Source organism: Coregonus clupeaformis, chromosome 34 (assembly GCF_020615455.1).
Source record: "Coregonus clupeaformis isolate EN_2021a chromosome 34, ASM2061545v1, whole genome shotgun sequence".
In the NCBI taxonomy this organism is placed as follows: domain Eukaryota; kingdom Metazoa; phylum Chordata; class Actinopteri; order Salmoniformes; family Salmonidae; genus Coregonus; species Coregonus clupeaformis.
In genome coordinates, this window is record NC_059225.1 from 1,796,501 (window position 1) to 1,802,500 (window position 6,000).

The following is a 6,000-nucleotide window of genomic DNA, read 5'->3' on the forward strand; positions in this document are numbered from 1 at the left end:
TGACCGTCATCTTGAACTTCTTCCATTTTCTAATAATTGCGCCAACAGTTGTTGCCTTCTCACCAAGCTGCTTGCCTATTGTCCTGTAGCCCATCCCAGCCTTGTGCAGGTCTACAATTTTATCCCTGATGTCCTTACACAGCTCTCTGGTCTTGGCCATTGTGGAGAGGTTGGAGTCTGTTTGACTGAGTGTGTGGACAGGTGTCTTTTATACAGGTAATGAGTTCAAACAGGTGCAGTTAATACAGGTAATGAATGGAGAACAGGAGGGCTTCTTAAAGAAAAACTAACAGGTCTGTGAGAGCCGGAATTCTTACTGGTTGGTAGGTGATCAAATACTTATGTCATGCAATAAAATGCAAATTAATTACTTAAAAATCATACAATGTGATTTTCTGGATTTTTGTTTTAGATTCCGTCTCTCACAGTTGAAGTGTACCTATGATAAAAATTACAGACCTCTACATGCTTTGTAAGTAGGAAAACCTGCAAAATCGGCAGTGTATCAAATACTTGTTCTCCCCACTGTATGATTATGACATCACACTCCTCTGGACTAGTTGAGTGTTTGAACTTATTTGACCCTATCAAAATGATCAACTGTCACAGTATTTTTGAGTTGATATGTAAGTTGGCTTTACAATCTATGCATGGACTCAATGTGTTGTGTTCCTTTGGTCTGGGCTTGGCTGTGCCTCTCTCTGTATAAACCCAAGCTGAACAGGCAAGGAGGGGAAGTTATGATGAGCCACAGGGTCCGCCGGCAGGCCGGTCGATGCGCTCCGTTTAAGCCTACTATCTGACCTTTGACCTCCTGCATGCAGTCTGCAGCCCTGTCAGAGTACATCCCATCTAGGATAAAACAACCAGGGTCATCATCGACCCAGAGAGAGGGGAATAGAGAGAGGGAGAGAGAGAAGAAGAGGTAGAGAGAGTGAGGGGGTGAGAGATGGAGGGAGGGACAGAGAGAGAGAATGCGTGAGGGATAGGGAAAGAGAGACAAACATATGGAAAAAGATGGAGATATGAGTGATAAAAAAAATACAGATGGACATGACAGAGAGGCGTGGGAGAGATGAGCGGGAGTTAGAGTGTCTGAGTGTGAAGAGAAAGAGAAGATGTGATAGAGGGATGAGAGAGAGGGATGAGAGAGAGGGATGAGAGAGAGGGATGAGAGAGAGGGATGAGAGAGGGATGAGAGAGGGATGAGAGAGAGGGATGAGAGAGGGATGAGAGGGAGGAATGAGAGAGAGGGATGAGAGAGAGGGATGAGAGAGAGGGATGAGAGAGAGGGATGAGAGGGAGGGATGAGAGAGGGATGAGAGAGAGGGATGAGAGAGAGGGAGGAGAGAGAGGGATGAGAGAGAGGGATGAGAGAGGGATGAGAGAGAGGGATGAGAGGGAGGAATGAGAGAGAGGGATGAGAGAGAGGGATGAAAGAGAGGGATGAGAGGGAGGGATGAGAGAGAGGGATGAGAGAGAGGGATGAGAGAGAGGGGTGAGAGAGGGATGAGAGGGAGGAATGAGAGAGAGGGATGAGAGAGAGGGATGAGAGAGAGGGATGAGAGGGAGGAATGAGAGAGAGGGATGAGAGAGAGGGATGAGAGAGAGGGATGAGAGGGAGGAATGAGAGAGAGGGATGAAAGAGAGTGATGAGAGAGAGGGATGAGAGAGAGTGATGAGAGAGGGTTGAGAGAGAGGGATGAGAGAGAGGGATGAGAGAGAGGGATGAGAGGGAGGAATGAGAGAGAGGGATGAGAGAGAGGGATGAGAGAGAGGGATGAGAGGGAGGAATGAGAGAGAGGGATGAGAGAGAGGGATGAGAGGGAGGAATGAGAGAGAGGGATGAAAGAGAGTGATGAGAGAGAGGGATGAGAGAGAGTGATGAGAGAGGGTTGAGAGAGAGGGATGAGAGAGAGGGATGAGAGAGAGGGATGAGAGAGGGATGAGAGAGAGGGATGAGAGAGAGGGATGAGAGAGAGTGATGAGAGAGAGGGATGAAAGAGAGGGATGAGAGAGAGTGGGATACCCAAAAGGAGGAAAAAGCAGCTGGAGAGGTAGACGAGGAAAAGAGGAGGATAAGAGGAGGATGATAGGAGAGATGTAAGGTCAGGGAGAGGAAAATAGTTCAGACAAGCGGTACTGGAGAGAGTTCCAGATTGTGAAGTAGGAAGTGAAGCAGATAGCTGATGGTTTAGGGTTAATGCAGCATTTCCAGTGGAGGGGCGGGAGAGGGGAGAAAGAGTCTGGGTATGTAAGCTATTAAAGGACACATCTGAAGTGAGTCCTATGGGGCATGCACACGGAGACACACACACACACACACACACATCTTTGTGACACACACGCACACAATGCTAATGAGATGGAGAAGCAGCTGTCAAAGAAGCTAGTGATTCAGTGCCCCTCTCTCTCCTCAATGTAATATTGATGCGGCTGCTTTTTTCCAACACTGCCCACACATCAATGGAAACATTCAATTCAATGATACATTCACGAGCAGCAACGCATCCCACTGAATATATACATGTGTTGCTTAAAGTAATCATGAAGAAAGGTCTGGGTATCTTTATCAAGACAATGTCCTCCGTGTGTGTTATTTCAGTGTGTGTGTGTATGTGTGTGTGTGTGGGGTGTGGGGGGGTGTGGGGGGGTGCGTGTGTGTGTGCATGTGTGTGTTGATGTGAATGGCATGGAGTATCTACTGTGTTGAACATTGTTACATGACACTTCCTAATAATAATAATAATATGAAGCTTTCTCTATGGCATTAATTAACCATAGGACCACTGTAGATTGGCATGAACAGAGTAATTCAGAACATCATCTTCAATTGACACTCAAATACAGTAGTTATTCACTGAGCTATGAGCTAGCTAGTGCTTTATAAAAGAAAAGATAAGAAAACATGTGTTGCCCCTATTATTGGTCCTACTCTAAATTATTTGACAACTCTACGATGCATGACAAACTTACAAACGTATGTGTTTTAATCATGGTAATATGTAAAGTATGTAGTAACTTGGAATTACAACGTTGTTATAGTTAAAATTAGAAAATATTCCTACTTGTAGGGTTGCCCTAAATTCACTGTTGGCATTTCCAGTCTGATTCAGCCTGAAAGAGAGGGGGGTTTGAGACAGAGAGGGATAGTGAGTGAGTGAGTGAGCCCCCTAGACACAACTACGACAACATAACCAACAAAAACGGGTCACAACTCCTGCAGCTCTGTCACACGCTGGGTCTGTACATAGTCAATGGTAGGCTTCGAGGGGACTCCTGCGGTAGGTACACCTATAGCTCATCTCTTGGCAGTAGTAGTGTAGACTGACCTCAACCCAGAGTCTCTCAGAGCGTTCACAGTCAGCCCACTGACACCCCTATCAGATCACAGCAAAGTCACAGTCTACTTGCACAGAGCAATACTCAATCATGTGGCATCAAATCCAAAGGAACTGAATAATATTAAGAAATGCTATAGATGGAAGGAAAGTAGTGTGGAAACCTACCAAAAAACAATTAGGCAACAACAAATTCAATCCATTTTAGACAACTTCCTGGACAAAATGTTTCACTATAATAGTGAAGGAGTAAACCTGGCAGTAGAAAACCTAAACAATATATGTGACCGACCGGCTCAAATCGGTCTTATGAAGCAATATTTGAAATTGTGTTTTTACATTGGATAAAATTAGAGACTCAGAGCTACAAAATGGTATATCATACACTACAGTTGAGGAACAATGGGAAAGTAATTTTGCTTTGAAAGTTGATAAACTTGTAAACTCACTTTTGAGAAAATGGCCTTTGAATGTTTTGGTACTACTACTGGAGAGCCCATCTTTTTCTCATCCCATTCAGCATCGGTCACACCCTCTTAAGCTTTAGCCCCACCCATCTCTTTAAGGGTTCATCTGAGCATTCTGTACTAACTTGCTAGCTACTTCCAGACATCTAAGTGAGAGAGAACAGCTCACTGAACATTACTCGCCCTAGCAGAGCTGGTTAGGCTGTTATGAGCGTTGGTGACTGCAACTGTGCTGTCAGATTGTCCGTTCGTAAATTCAGAGCGTTTCACGTTCAGAACGCACACTGGATGCTCTGGCCAATGAGTAGGGTTGATCAGAACGTTCTGACCTCACAACAACAGTCAAGCACACAAGCTAACTGGCTAACATTGGCTAGCTACTTCTAGACACATAATGAGAGAACACCCCACTGGTGACTGTAACTGTGCTGCTGGCAACAATTTAATCACGATTTTTGCCGACGTTTACTGACAGCGGCCATATTCAACGGGTGTTGATTGTTCGTAAATTCATCAGTTATTCTGCGCTCTGGCACACTAAGATGAGAGTCATTTGTTAAGACATGTAGCTCGATAGCTAGCTAGGGAAACAATGTATCCCAACACATGACGTAATGTTAGTTAGTGAACCCGCCAGCTAACGTTAGCTAGCTAACAGTACACTTTAACTTGAAATGAAAATACTTTATGTCAAAATTAGAAACGTGTAATATCTGAAAATGTAGCTAGCTAGACTATCTTACCCGTGGTCTGAAATCGGAGTACATAGCCAGAGTGAATTTACCAGCTAGTATGTCTATCAACAGTTGCAGTGACAATCTATTGAAATGGATACTTGCATAGTGGAGTCTTTTGTTAAGACATGTACTGTAGCTAGCTACAGAATTCTGCAAAAATATCCTTGTGTACAATGTAAAACACCAAATAATGCATGCAGAGCAGAATTAGGCCGATATCTGCTAATTATAAAAACCAGAAAACAGCCTTTAAATTCTACAACCACCTAAAAGGAAGTGATTCCCAAACCTTCCATAACAAAGCCATTACCTACAGAGAGATGAACCTGGAGAAGAGTCTCCTAAGCAAGCTGGTCCTGGGGCTCTGTTCACAAACACAAACAGACCCCACAGAGCCCCAGGACAGCAACACAATTAGACCCAACTAAATCATGAGAAACAAAAAGATAATGACTCATTGGAAATAATAAATAAAAAGCTGAGCAAACTAGAATGCTATTTGGCCCTAAACAGAGAGTACACAGTGGCAGAATACCTGACCATTGTGACTGACCCAACTGACCTTGCCATTGAGAGAAGCCGCCGCAGGCAGACCTGGCTCTCAAGAGAAGACAGGCTATGTCCACAAAATGAGGTGGAAACTGAGCTGCACTTCCTAACTTACTGCCAAATGTATGACCATATTAGAGACACATATTTCCCTCAGATTACACAGACCCACAAAACAAATCAAATTTTGATAAACTCCCATATCTTGGGTGAAATACCACTCTGTGCCATCCCATCAGCAAGATTTGTGACCTGTTGCCACAAGAAAAAGGGCAACCAGTGAAGAACAAACACCATTGTAAACACAACCCATATTTATGTTGATTTATTTTCCCTTTTGTACTTTTAACTATTTGCACATTGTATATAGACATAATATGACATTTGAAACGTCTCTATTCCTTTGGAACTTTTGTGAGAGTAATGTTTACTGTTATTTTTTTATTGTTTATTTCACTTTTGTTTATTATCTATTTCACTTGCTTTGGCAATGTAAACATATGTTTCCCATACCAATAAAGCCCTTTGAAATGAATTGAATTGAATTGAGAACCTGGGGTGAATAACTCCCTGACTCACCCTGTAGCCTTTAGCAACAGTAGGAGGTTACCAGGCTATTATTATCTAGGGGCCAGTTGTACTTCCTCATCTTATGACCTGTATCCTATCCTCACACTTGTACATCTTTCCTGTTTTCGCCTCCAAACACTCCCACATCCCTCTCTTTTCTCCTCCCTTCTTTACAACTATCGCTTCCTTCACACCCTCGCTTCATCTCTCCATCGCTCTTCTCCACATCCTCTCTGTCCGTCTCCCCCTCTCTAGCTTTCACCCCCTCTCGCCCTCTCTCGGTCTCATTCCCTCAGCTCTCCCTTTGTGTGTCTGTGTGTTTGTAGAGAACAGCTG

At 43.8% G+C, this 6,000-nt stretch overlaps 1 protein-coding gene across 4 annotated transcripts in view; it reads left to right on the forward strand.

Moving 5' to 3' along the window:
• LOC121549929 (matrix metalloproteinase-16-like) overlaps positions 1 to 6,000 on the forward strand; it is a 76,892-nt gene that overhangs the window by 22,273 nt on the left and 48,619 nt on the right. The gene's annotated exons all lie outside the window — the stretch shown is intronic.